Here is a 13,725-nt window from a genome sequence, read left to right as displayed (position 1 = left end):
AGTCCCACACACACTGACTCTCACTGGGGTACAGTCCCACACACACTGACTCTCACTGGGGTACAGTTCCACACACACTGACTCTCACTGGGGTACAGTCCCACACACACTGACTCTCACTGGGGTACTCTCACTGGGATACAGTCCCACACACACTGACTCTTACTGGGGTACGGCTCCCACACACACACTGACTCTCACTGGAGTACAGTCCCACACACACACTGATTCTCACTGGGGCACAGTCACACACACACTGACTCTTACTGCGGTACGGCTCCCACACACACACACTGACTCTCACTGGAGTACAGTCCCATGCACACTGACTCTCACTGGGGTACAATCCCACACACACTGACTTACTGGGGTATAGTCCCATACACACTGACTCTCACTGGGGTACAGGGTCCCACACACACTGACTCTCACTGAGGTACAATTCCACACTCACTGACTCACTGGGGTATAGTCCCACACACACTGACTCTCACTGGGGTATAGTCCCACACACACTGACTCTCACTGGGGTATCGTTCTACACACACTAACTCTCACTGGGGTATAGTCCCACACACACTGACTCTCACTGGAGTACCGTCCCACACACACTGACTGACTCTCACTGGGGTATAGTCCCACACACACTGACTCTCACTGGGGTATCGTTCTACACACACTAACTCTCACTGGGGTATAGTACCACAAATACACTGACTCTCAATAGGATACAGTCCCATACACACTGACTCTCACTGGGTACAGTCCCACACGCAGTGCCTCCCACTGGGGTATAGTGCCACACACACTGACTCTCACTGGTGTATAGTCCCCCACACACTGACTTTCACTGGGGTATTGTCCCACATACACTGACTCTTACTGGGGTACTGCTCCCATACACACACTGACTCTCACTGAGGTACAGTCCCACACACACTGACCCTCACAGGGGTACTGCTCCCATACACACACTGACTCTCACTGGGGTACAGTCCCACACACACACTGACTCTCACTGGGGCACAGTCACACACACACTGACTCTCACTGGGGGACGGCTCTCACACACACTAACTCACTGGAGTATACTCCCACACACACTGACTCACTGGGGTATAGTCCCACACACACACTGACTCTCACTGGGATATAGTCCCATACACACTGACTCACTGGGGTATAGTCCCACACACACTGACTCTCACTGGGATATAGTCCCATACACACTGACTCTCACTGGGGTATAGTGCCACACACACTGACTCTCACTGGGGTATCGTCCCACACACACACTGAATCTCACTGGGATATAGTCCCACACACAATGACTCTCACGGGGGTACTGTTCCACACACACTGACTCTCACTGGGATACAGTCCCACACACAATGACTCTCACTGGGGTATAGTGCCACACACACTGACTCTCACTGGGGTATCGTCCCACACACACACTGAATCTCACTGGGATATAGTCCCACACACAATGACTCTCACGGGGGTACTGTTCCACACACACTGACTCTCACTGGGATATAGTCCCACACACACTGACTCACTGGGGTATAGTCCCATACACACTGACACTCACTGGGGTATAGTGCCACACACTGACTCACTGGGGTACAGTCCCACACACACTGACTCACTGGAGTATAGTCCCACACACACCCTGCCTCTCACTGGGATACAGTCCCACACACACTGACTCACTAGGGTATAGTCCCACACACACCCTGCCTCTCACTGGGATACAGTCCCACACACACTGACTCACTAGGGTATAGTCCCACACACACCCTGACTCTCACTGGGATACAGTCCCACTCACACTGACTCTCACTGGGATACAGTCCCATACACATTGATTCTCAATGGGGTACAGTCCCACACGCACTGACTCTTACTGGTGTATAGTCCCCCACACACTGACTCTCACTGGGGTATAGTCCCACACACACTGACTCGCTGGGGTATAGTTCCACACACACTGACTCTCACTGGGGTACAGTCCCACACACACTAACTCTCACTGGGGTACAGTGCCACACACACTGACCCTCAATAGGGTACAGTCCCACACACTGTCTCTCCCTGGGGTACAGTCCCACACACACTGACTCTCACTGGCGTACAGTCCCACACACACTGACTCTCACTGGGGTACTCTCACTGGGATACAGTCCCACACACACTGACTCTCACTGGCGTACAGTCCCACACACACTGACTCTCACTGGGGTACAGTCCCACACACACTGACTCTCACTGGGGTACTCTCACTGGGATACAGTCCCACACACACTGACTCTTACTGGGGTACGGCTCCCACACACACACTGACTCTCACTGGAGTACAGTCCCACACACACTGATTCTCACTGGGGCACAGTCACACACACACTGACTCTTACTGGGGTACGGCTCCCACACACACACACTGACTCTCACTGGAGTACAGTCCCATGCACACTGACTCTCACTGGGGTACAATCCCACACACACTGACTTACTGGGGTATAGTCCCATACACACTGACTCTCACTGGGGTACAGGGTCCCACACACACTGACTCTCACTGAGGTACAATTCCACACTCTCTGACTCACTGGGGTATAGTCCCACACACACTGACTCTCACTGGGGTATTGTTCTACACACACTAACTCTCACTGGGGTATAGTCCCACACACACTGACTCTCACTGGAGTACCGTCCCACACACACTGACTGACTCTCACTGGGGTATAGTCCCACACACACTGACTCTCACTGGAGTACCGTCCCACACACACTGACTGACTCTCACTGGGGTATAGTCCCACACACACTGACTCTCACTGGGGTATCGTTCTACACACACTAACTCTCACTGGGGTATAGTCCCACACACACTGACTCTCACTGGAGTACCGTCCCACACACACTGACTGACTCTCACTGGGGTATAGTCCCACACACATTGACTCTCACTGGGGTATAGTTCCACACACACTGACTCACTGGGGTATAGTACCACAAACACACTGACTCTCAATAGGATACAGTCCCATACACACTGACTCTCACTGGGTACAGTCCCACACGCACTGACTCTCACTGGGGTATAGTGCCACACACACTGACTCTCACTGGTGTATCGTCCCCCACACACTGACTCTCACTGGGGTATAGTTCCACACACACTGACTCACTGGGGTATAGTACCACAAACACACTGACTCTCAATAGGATACAGTCCCATACACACTGACTCTCACTGGGTACAGTCCCACACGCACTGACTCTCACTGGGGTATAGTCCCACACACACTGACTCTCACTGGTGTATCGTCCCCCACACACTGACTTTCACTGGGGTATAGTCCCACATACACTGACTCACTGAGTTATAGTCCCACACACACTGACTCTTACTGGGGTACTGCTCCCATACACACACTGACTCTCACTGGGGTACAGTCCCACACACACTGACCCTCACAGGGGTACTGCTCCCATACACACACTGACTCTCACTGGGGTACAGTCCCACACACACACTGACTCTCACTGGGGCACAGTCGCACACACACTGACTCTCACTGGGGGACGGCTCTCACACACACTAACTCACTGGAGTACACTCCCACACACACTGACTCACTGGGGTATAGTCCCACACACACTGACTCTCACTGGGATATAGTCCCATACACACTGACTCACTGGGGTATAGTCCCACACACACTGACTCTCACTGGGATATAGTCCCATACACACTGACTCACTGGGGTATAGTCCCACACACACTGACTCTCACTGGGGTACGGCTCCCACACACACTAACTCACTGGAGTACACTCCCACACACACTGACTGACTCTCACTGGGATATAGTCCCATACACACTGACTCTCACTGGGGTATAGTCCCATACACACTGACTCTCACTGGGGTATAGTCCCATACACACTGACTCTCACTGGGGTATAGTCCCATACACACTGACTCTCACTGGGGTATAGTCCCACACACACTGACTCTCACTGGGATATAGTCCCATACACACTGACTCTCACTGGGATATAGTCCCATACACACTGACTCTCACTGGGGTATAGTCCCATACACACTGACTCTCACTGGGGTATAGTCCCACACACACTGACTCTCACTGGAGTACACTCCCACACACACTGACTGACTCTCACTGGGATATAGTCCCATACACACTGACTCACTGGGGTATAGTCCCACACACACTGACTCTCACTGGGATACAGTCATAGACGCATTGACTCACTGGGGTGCAGTTTTGCTAATACGTGTCTCAACCCCAGTCACACCCATACCCCTAGTCCCTCATCTTTTGAAGACATATGGAACCAATTTGCTCATCCAGTTTAAGATATGCCTCTCTATGCAGATCTTCTGTCCCAGAGGATGGGACACTAGCTGTGCACAAGAACCCTCATTTTTTGGGGGTATTTACTTTCTTGTACTTTTAATTGATTTCTTCTGCATGAGGCGTTTACTGCACTTTAGTTTTGGGGAATAGCACCTGAACAGGAAACATTTATTGCCCTTGAGAAGGTGGTGGTGAGCTGCCTTCTTGAACCACTGCAGTCCTTGTGCTGTAAGTAGACCCACAATGCTAATAGGGAGGGAATTCTAGGATTTTGACCCAGCCACAATGAATGAATAGCGATATATTTCCAAGTCAGCATGGTGAGTGGCTTGGAGGGGAACTTGAAGATGGTAATAGTCCCATGTATCTTTTGCCGTTGCCTTCCAGATGGAAGTGGTCATGGAAGGTGCTGTCTAAAGATCTTTGACAAATTTCTGCAGTGCACCTTGTAGATGGTACTGACTGGTGCTACTGAACGTCGGTGGAAGAAAGTGTGGGCAGCATGGTGGCACAGTGGTTAGCACTGCTGCCTCACAGCGCCAGAGACCCAGGTTCAATTCCTGCCTCAGGCGACTGACTGTGTGGAGTTTGCACATTCTCCCCGTGTCTGCGTGGGTTTCCTCCGGGTGCTCCGGTTTCCTCCCACAGTCCAAAGATGTGCAGGTCAGGTGAACTGGCCATGCTAAATTGCCCGTAGTGTTAGGTGTAGGGGTAAATGTAGGAGAATGGGGTCTGGGTGGGTTGTGCTTCGACGGGTCAGTGTGGACTTGTTGGGCCGAAGGGCCTGATTCCACACTGTAAGTAATCTAATCTAAGTAATCTAATCTAGAAAAAAAGGACAGAGTGGATACTTGTGGATCTGGTGCCAGTCAAACGGGGTGCATTGTCCTGGATGGTGTCAAACCTCTTGAGTGTTGTTGAAGCTGCACTGATTCAGGCAAGTGGGAGTATTCCATTATACTCCTGATTTGTACCTTGTAGATGGTGAACAGGCTTTGGGGAGTCAGGAGGGGAATTACTCACTGCAGTATTCCTAGCCCCTGACCTGCTCTTGTAGCCACTGTATTTATGTGGTGAGGCCAGCTGAATTTCTGGTCAATGGTACCTCCCAAGATGTTGATAATGGGGGACGCAGCGATGGTAACATCATTGAATGACAAGGGGCAATGGTTAGATTGTCTCTTATTGAAGATGGTCATTGCTTTTTCTGAATGGAACTGTACCTACAGTAAACAATCCAGCTGGCTCTGTTTTGTGTCTCAGATATCTACTGGTGAACCACAGGACACCTATGAGAAGTTACAAATCTGTGAGGAAAAGTTAATTTTCTTGGAGAACAAAGTTAGAAACTTCGTCATTGACGAGTGGATGTCAACTGAACAACAGAAGGTAATGTGCAGTCACGTTACCGTGAATCTCATTGTATCCCTGGTCTGAACTGTCCTCAGTGTGAGGAGAGGGGCCGGAGTTGGACTGGAGTGGACAAAGTTAAAAATCGCACGACACTGAGTTATAGTCCAACAGGTTTATTTGAAAATACTAGCTTTCAGAGTGGTGCACCTTCATCAGGTAGCTAATGGGGCAGGATACATAGGACACAGAATTTATAAGTAAAAGGTCAAAGTGACATACAACTGACTTATGTGCGTGTGAGGGAGAGAGTGGGAGTATGTTATTATGCATGCACTTATACACTCTCTCCCTCTCTCCCACAGAGACACACACACACTCTCTCTCTCCCCCACACAAACACTTTCCCTCTCCCTCACACACACACTCCCGTCGATGGGGCGAATTTGAATTTGCTGAATTGTAATTGCAGGTACATTCTATTTTGTTCAAAAAGCGCACAATCTGTAGGCAGTCAGTCCATGTAACATTGTATAAATTCCTACTGTGGAAATAGAACCAGTCTGACTGTAGGTTGGGATACAGACAGGCTCTAACCTCTCACCTTTAATGTATTGTCTGAGCTGAGATGGCACCGTTTTTTTATATACTGATAAAACCTTAAGTTATCTCAGTGATGTGACTTGAAAGAAATTCTGGGATTTATAAATCAATCAGTCAAAACCTGCATCCCCATTCTCAGTGATCAAAGACTTAACAGCCATTTAGGTTGGTGTAACACATTGCCTCAGTTCGAGGGCACTTTGATCTTTTACTGTAAATTCTGTGTGCTATGTGTCCTGCCCGATTAGCTACCTGATGAAGGAGCAGTGTTCCGAAAGCTTGTACTTTCAAATTGTAACTTGGTGTTTGATGATGTTTAATTCCAGTGTGAGTGAGGGACTTGTGCTGCCATTGGGCCCTTTATGTTTTAGTAGGCAGAAGGAATACACTAAATGGGGAAGTTTTAAAAGTAGAAGGGCAAAAGACTTCCAGAGTAGGAGGACAAGGTAATACATTGGTCCTCAGCTGTATAACTACAAACTCCACATCCCAAAGTAATGACAGTAAATCTCCTTTCAGCCAGCTTTAGGTCATTGTTGGGGAAGTCAAGAATCTCAGAGACATAGAGACGCATTGGAGATTTTGAAGGAAATGGATAATTGGATTCTGCTGACACATTCGACATTGTTGTAAACAGCGGGACACAGCCCCTAAACAGAAAGGCATAAGGGAATTAGTTTAAACTATTTCACACAAGATGAGCAAGGGGTTTGGGGCAGAGTGTAATAGTTTTTAACAACTTTAGGAGAGTGTGCGATTAGGAGGTTTTAGTCTTCAGAACCAGCTGTAGAATCTTACCGAGCAAATGTTCATTACTAACTAACTTCCAAGGTGTCTGAATCCAATATTGGGTCTTGGGAGAGGACAGCAAAGTAGACAATATACATCTTAGAAGATCCAGAAAACTCAAGATTAGTGCAGCCTGAGACTGTGTTTTATGACTTAATTGTCAAACACAGTTTACCTATCTCAGCTGCAGATATGAACATTTGCAACATCATCCCAGTCATCCAGTCACAAAATATACCAATTACAAAATAAACTGACTATCTAACCTATCCTTTATTAACTTGTCAAGTTGATAAGAATTAACTTGTCTCTCTTATCTAATTCAGTTAACAGAATTAATTGAGAAGACATTTGGTGAGAATGAAATGAACAGAAATGTCATGGTTGATGTAGATGACTTTGAAATCCACGGTGAGTGTTCCACACAGTCTCCCAGACCGAGGGCTGATGTACAATTAGAGCTGTCTCTTTATTCTTTTTTTCATGAAGATGCATGGAACGACGTTGAATGATTTCATCCTCCTGCCTCATCCCCTGCCCCTGAAGTATGGCTTGTGAGACCATGCAAAATCCTCATTGTCTAGACCTAAAGGGATAAAGATGGTTTCAGCCCTGGATGGAGAGCTCATATTTCACCTTAACAGACTTTTTGGTACAAGATCTAAAATCAATGGGCTTCAGGTTGGGTTGGCTGGAAGGATACAAAACCACCTTGGTCATAGAGGGTAGCAGTGGAAGGGTGTTTTTCAGAATGGTGACCGGTAACTAGTGGTGTTCCACAGAGATCAGTCTTAGGTCCTGCGTTGTTTGTAATACATATATAAATGATCTGGAGGGAAATGTGGGTGGTCTGATGAGTAAGTTTGCAGGTGACACGAAGATTGTTGGTGTTGCTGATAGTGTCAACGATTGTGAAAGCATACAACAGGATATAGGTAGACTGGTGACTTGGGCACAGAAATGGCAGATGGAGTTTAATCCAGACAAAGGCAAGATGATGCATTTTGGAGGATCGCATTTCGGTGTGAATTATACTGTAAATGCCAGGACCTTTAGGAACATTAACATGCAGACGGATATGGGCATGCAGGTCCACAATTCCCTAAAAGTGGCAGCACATGTGGCCAAGGTGATTAAGGAGACATATGGCGTGCCTGCCTTCATCAGCTGGGGTATGGATTATTAGAATTGACAAACCACATTGCAGCTATATAAAACCCTTGTTCAGCCACATTTGGAGAACTGTATGAAGTTTTGGTCACCACACTACCAGAAGGAGGTGGAAGCTTTGGAGAGAGTGAAAGTTCACCAGGATGTTACCCAGTCTTGAGGGCGTTGGCTATGACGAAAGGTTAAAACGTTTAGGATTGTTTTCACTGGAAAGACAGTGGCTGAGAGGAGATCTGATAAAAATCTACAAAATTATGAAAGGCATAGCTAAGGTCGATTGAGGCTTTTTCCCAGGATTGAAGTCTCAATTATGAGGGGGCACAGGTTCGAGGTGAGAGAGGGAAAAGTTTAAGGGAGGTGTGCGAGGGAAGTTTTTCACACAGAGAATGGTAGGAGCCCAGAACACACTGCCAGAAGTGGTGGTGGAAACAGGTACCTTGGTGACATTTAAGAGGCATCTGGACGGTGACATGAATAGGGAGGGATCAGAGGGATAGGGACCGAATAAGGGCAGAGGTTTGTTCATTAGTTTAGTTAGGGCATGATGATTGGCACAGGCTTGGAGAGCTGAAAGGCTGTTCCTTTGCTGTCGTTCAGTTTTGGACTTTCGTTCTGAATCAAACTGCAAATCCTTCCAATTCTTCCCAATGTCCTCCAGGAGAATGGCATGAGGATACAGCGCAACATCTTTGCTCATGTTTCATACAAAATGTGTATCACTGCCCACTCTTGGCTTTAAAGTATTTCATACTTCCAGATAATGTACAAACAACAGCTTGTTGACAGACAGTTGAGACAGAGAGAGATAAAAGAGATGAAAAATAAGAAAAACACTTCATAGAATCACTACAGTGTGGAAGCCAAGGCATTTGGCCCATTGAGTCCATACTGACTCTCCAAAGAACATCCATCCATCCCCGTAACCCTGCGTTTCCCACGGCTAATCCACCTAGCCTGCACATCCCTAGAAACATGGCCAATCCGACTAGCCTGTACATTTGTGGACTGTGGGAGGAAACCGGAACACCTGGAGAATATGCAGACTCCACACAGAGAGTCGCCCAAGGCTGGAATTGAACCCAGGGTCCCTGAAGGTGTGAGGCAGCAGTGCTAACCACTGTACCACCCCTTTCTTTTGGCTTTTTCAAAAATAATTCAAATCTGAAGGATTGAATCTGTACAGTTGTAAGAGCCGGAGAGTTAGTTCAGCATTAAGACATCCGTTCTACCTGCCTGCCACCTTCACTGGTCTGTGCACACACGTACACAGCTACCTCGGAGTCATCAAGATCCACACCACAGATAAAGGCCCTTTGGCCCATCACATCTGTGCCAGTTAAAACTAACCACCTAAATATTCTACTCCCATTATCCACCACCCGGCTGGCCCCATTTGCAAACCCCCTTGTGGGAGGTCCCCGTGCTCCTGCATTCCCTTTTGAGTTGTACCCTGTATTTTCTATTGTTTTTCAATGTTCTTCTGATCAAAGTGCACCACGTCACATTTCTCTGCGTTGAACCTCACCTGCCCACGCCACCAACTTGTCAATGTCCTTATGGAGCACCACACTGTCCTCCTCCCAGTCTACAATTCTTCCCAGGTTTAATGTCATCCGTAAACCTTGAAACTGTCCCACACACACCAAGATCTAGATCATCAATATATTTCAGGGAGAACAAAGGTCCCAAGCACTGGCAAACTCCACTGCAAACGTTCCTCCATCCCGAAAAATATCCATTGGTCCTAGATCTCTGTTTCACATCTCTCAGCCAATTTTGTAGCGACTGCTACTGTATCATTGCTACTTTACCTTTTATGCAATAACCTATTACATTCCATACACGAGAGTTGTGTGGTACTTTATCAAACACCTTTTGGAAATCTGTGTATATATTTTTGAAAAGTGTTACCGTCATCAAGCCTTTCTGCTTTTCTTTGAAAAATCTCAAATGCAGTCTAGAAATAATGGAATATATTACCCGGGAATATGGTAGAGGTAGGTTCAGTTGAGGTATTAAAGAGGATGTTGGATGATTATTTGGTCAGAAATAGTGTGCAGGGATATGGGGAAAAAGCAAGAAATTGGCACCTGGTAATAACCTTAACTTGAGGAGCTGGTGTAGTCAGGATGGGCTGAATGGCTACCTCTGCACTGTAACACTTCTGTGATTCAGTGACTTTCATTGTCCTTACAAAGGGCCCATGACCATTGACACACAATAGGGCTCACAGTTCACCCCCTCACATCTCATTGTGATAGAATAGGGTTCTTTCTCATTTATTCTTCAGAATTTCACTCTGACACTGAGAAGTCTGCACATCTGTTGTAGTTCTAGGGTCTTTTATACTTTCATGTATATTGACATGTATTAGAAAAGATCTTCTGACCTTTTAACTTCAATTCATTCTAAAATAAAATTACTATTCTTCATGTAATAACAAGGGGCAGCACGGTGGCTCAGTGGTTAGCACTTCTGCCTCACAGCACCAGGGAACTGGATTCCATTCCAGCCTCGGACAACTATCTGTGTGGGGTTTGCACATTCTCCCCGTGTCTGTGTGGGTTTCTTCCCACAATCCAAGCTGTGCCGGGTGGTGAATTGGCCATGCTAAATTGCCCACTGTATTCAAGGATGTGTAGGTTAAGTGCAGTGGTTGGGTCTAAATTTAGGATCCTAGGGTAAGGGAATGGGTCTAGGTGGGTTACACTGTGGAGGGTCAGTATGGACTTGTTGGGCTGAAGGGCCAGTTCCCACACTATAGGGATTCTTTTATAAATGAGTAAGGAAACTTGACTGAAAAGGAATGTCATTTCTGATTGAACACAAAATCAGAGCCACTCATCGTGGTGGGCATAGGTTTGTCACAGCCTGCAGACCCATCACTGGGTTGGCTTTATTTCTGAATCAACCTGTTCACAGATGTTATAACACACCTCTGGAGCAGCTAGGATTTTAACCCAGGCTGCCAAGCTCCCAGGTAGGGACATTACTGCTGGATCACAAGAGTCCATTCCCTGCGTCTACTTTGTATTATTTTTGCGTCTGGGTTTGCTTTATAATATTTTCAAATCCTCCTGTTCAGAGACATGCTGGCACACCTCTGAAGCAGGTGGGACTTAAACCTAGGGCTCATAGCTTGGAGGCAGGGACATTACCACTGCACTCCGAGAGACTCCCACCTGGGTCTGATTTCCACTTTTTTCTAATCAACCTCCTCAGAGAGGCAGCACGGTGGCTCAGTGGTTAGCACTGCTGCCTCACAGCGCCGGGGACCCGGGTTCGATTCCTGTCTCGGGCAACTGTCTGTGTGGAGTTTGCACATTCTCCCCGTGTCTGCGTGGGTTTCCTCTGGGTGCTCCGGTTTCCTCCCACAGTCCAAAGCTGTGCAGGTCTGGTGAATTGGCCATGCTGAATTGCCCGGAGTGTCCAGGGATGTTCAGGCTGTGCAGCCATGGGAAATGCAGCGTTACAGGTACAGAGTAAGAGTAAGTCTGGGTGGGCTGGTCTTCAGACGGTTGGTGTGAACTCGATGGGCTGAGTGGACTGCTTTCATTCTGTAAGGATTCTATTATTTCATAAGATATCATTATGCACCACTGGAGCAGATGGGATGTGAACTGAGGCCTCCTAGCTCAGAGGCAAGGATATTCTACCACCACGCGACAAAAGCCGTTAACACAGGCCTCATTTTTTTTCTTAATTTACATGCAAATTGCAGAAGGGCAAACCAGGGAGAGATAAGGAGAAGAACACAGCTCTTTAATGTTTTTAATTTTTTATTAACCTATTTCTCTAATCAACTGGTTCAGAGTGTTATTACACACCTTGGAAATGGGCAGGACTTTAAACTTCCTGTCCAGGGATAGAGATACCACCATTGTACCACAACAGTGCCCTCATCCTGACCTCATTTTCTATTTTTTTTATCTTACCTTTTTTTTTGAATCAACCTGTTCAGAGATATCATTACACACCTCTGGAACAGGGTGGACTTGAACCCAGACCTCCGATGCAGGAGTAAGGGATGTTACCACTGTGCCACAAGAGGGCCCCAAACCAGGCTCAGGTGATGAGTTTGAGGTGGGCAGGCTATTGCCTGTTACCAAGGGAACAGCTCGACAGGTAGATTAATTAGTGATTCTCCATGGGCCTTGTAAGGGTTATTACCGTTCATAAGGCTACTAATTACAATGATTGAATGTGACACACACTCTTTCTTTTTATGTGCATTTTGTGGCTACCTATCACATTTGTATACCAACTCCACACTCTTCCATTTGTTTCAGTAAGATTCTGTTATTGTAGTTATTATGCGAACTTTACTGCCAGCCAGCCCATGCTGTCTGTACTGGTCTACAAAAAGCTACCCTGCCCAAGCCAACCTTCTTGTTGCAGCACAGCATCTGGAGGAGCAGGGAACCTTCCCAAATTTCCTGACTTCTGCCTTTTTAACAGCAAATGGTGTGCTGCTGGAATTGATTTACAACTGATTAATTGTCAGAACTGATAGCCTCAGTATTCTCTATATAACAAAGTATGGTGCTAGTACCATTCACTCAGGCCCCCAGTAACTAGTCCAGAGCACCATGTAATCAGTCCAGAATTCAGTACCATTGGGAATTGTGTCCAATCCTGCTATTCTTCTCTTCCAGATGATTTAGACTTTTTAGCAGCAGGAGCGGACGGTATTCTCACAAGAGAAGAAATTAAACGACGGAGTGAACTTCTCGTGCAAGACAAGACACGGATAGTGAGGAGAGTGAAGAAGAAGGGCAGGAAACGCTATGTCAGCAAGAAGAAAATCATTTGTGATATGGGTTTGTGAGAACAGCTCGGTCCCAAACACTGAAAATAAACGGCTGTCTATTTACTTTGAAAACAAACCGCTTCTTCCTTGTTACCACAGCAAAACACTGTGGATGATGGATATCTGAATTTCAAACAGAAAATCCTTGAAATACTCAGCAGATTAGGAAACATCTGTGGAGGGAGAAACAGAGGGAATGTTTCATATCGATGCTGAGGCACCAGAACTGGGCACTGTCCGGGATGTGACAGATTTAAAACTGGGAGGGTGGAGGTGAGAAAAGAAACCAAAAGGCAAGGTCAATAATGCTTTAGAAGGCGGGAGAGATGAACACATAGAAAGGTTGATAGTAAAAGTCAAAGGAAATGGTGTCGGAACAAGTGAGGAATCCAAACTTCTTCCCACAGGTGGTTGAAATGGACAGGCAAAATACCACCAAAACAGGGGGTGGGGTTGACAGTTTATAATCAGATAATTGAATAACACATCGATTCAACATGCCGTGGAAGTGCCTGTTGCAAAAATGTGGGAATGTTGTGCACGTTTATTATGACTCTCATTGAAACTTGATCAGAGGGTGACCAGAGAGTGAAGGCTGAGTGATGAATTA

General features: G+C 46.8%; 1 long non-coding RNA gene across 1 annotated transcript; it reads left to right on the top strand.

Moving 5' to 3' along the window:
* Positions 1 to 5,708: 5,708 nt before the first annotated feature.
* Positions 5,709 to 13,487, top strand: LOC148146156 (uncharacterized). Its single transcript, XR_015760797.1, has 3 exons — positions 5,709 to 5,782; positions 7,462 to 7,546; positions 12,961 to 13,487. It is a non-coding gene; the product is annotated as an uncharacterized LOC148146156 (long non-coding RNA).
* Positions 13,488 to 13,725: the final 238 nt, after the last annotated feature.

This window comes from Chiloscyllium plagiosum, unplaced genomic scaffold, assembly GCF_037043375.1.
Source record: "Chiloscyllium plagiosum isolate Xiang-an unplaced genomic scaffold, Cpla_swu_hap1 HiC_scaffold_21, whole genome shotgun sequence".
Taxonomy (NCBI): Eukaryota; Metazoa; Chordata; class Chondrichthyes; order Orectolobiformes; family Hemiscylliidae; genus Chiloscyllium; species Chiloscyllium plagiosum.
This window is presented reverse-complemented; position numbering and strand designations above follow the sequence as displayed.